We start from the raw sequence: 1,206 nt of genomic DNA on the forward strand, positions 1-1,206 counted from the left end.
TAGAGGGTTTCCCCTCCATTGACTGGTACAAATTATCTTAAGTGCAGTATCTCCCGGAACAGATGGTATTTATTTGCTCCCCCACTGAGCAAATTAGGCACAAGGCCGTTTTTAATGTGAGGTAAAAACCAGCTCCCCTAAAAGGGGTCACTCTGGTTACCAAAAAATAATAATTGTCCCAGTATAGAGGGTTTCACCTCCATTGACTGGTACAAATTATCTTAAGTGCAGCATCTGCCGGAACAGATGGTGTTTATTTGCTCCCCCACTGAGCAAATTAGGCACAAGGCCGTTTTTAATGTGAGGTAAAAACCAGCTCCCCTAAAAGGGGTCACTCTGGTTACCAAAAATAATAATTGTCCCAGTATAGAGGGTTTCCCCTCCATTGACTGGTACAAATTATCTTAAGTGCAGCATCTGCCGGAACAGATACTACACTTTGATCTTGACCAAAAGGCCAAGACGGTAAATTCACTTTTTTTTACTACCCTTCCATTATTTCCTAAGTGGTCCGTAGGCGTTTTCTTTTGTTTTTGGTGTATTTTTTTTCAAGTTGCTGGTGGATGTTTGCAGTTCATATTAGTTGGTTACCACATTATTTTATTTTCCTTAACATTTAAGCAGTTTTATTTTTTTCTATCCGTATATCCTCTCTGCTTATTTCCCTGAGTATAATCAACTATTTATTTTTTTATGTTTTTTTTTCGAGATTGTTATTATGTCCCCTTAAAATATTGCTGCGATTTTTTCTTTCTTTATCTTTCATATCTATTTCATTTTTTACTTACGTTTCCCCACTTGGGTTTTAAGTATGCTTTTCTCACATACATTTTTAATCACTATTTTTACATTTTAATCACTATTTTTACATAAACTATATAAACACCTCACTTTTCATAGGATTCTCTTCTCATCTTTGGTATATTTTATTTTTTCTCAATCATCCTTATCATTCTACTAAGAAAGTCGAAAAATTAAAAAAAGACACAGTTTTTCTTTCCCTTGTTTCCATAATGTTATAATATCATACCTGCTTTCATGTTTATTTCCGTTTCAATAAGACCGCCAATTCCGTGTATTGACCTACATTCTCTTCTTTATTGATGGCTACCCTATTATCTGCTAAGAAAATGAAATCTATGATCGGCTAAGTTTTCTTTCTTGCTTATAAAGTTTACATACGGCCACCTGATTTGTGTGAGTTTA

The 1,206-nt window shown here is 34.7% G+C and overlaps 1 pseudogene; it reads right to left on the bottom strand.

Annotated features, from left to right (window-relative positions):
- Positions 1–256: 256 nt before the first annotated feature.
- LOC145247709 (U2 spliceosomal RNA) lies at positions 257–469 on the bottom strand (annotated as a pseudogene).
- Positions 470–1,206: the final 737 nt, after the last annotated feature.

This window comes from Euprymna scolopes, chromosome 25 (genome assembly GCF_053919585.1).
Source record: "Euprymna scolopes isolate OS-2025 chromosome 25, ASM5391958v1, whole genome shotgun sequence".
Classification (NCBI taxonomy): domain Eukaryota; kingdom Metazoa; phylum Mollusca; class Cephalopoda; order Sepiida; family Sepiolidae; genus Euprymna; species Euprymna scolopes.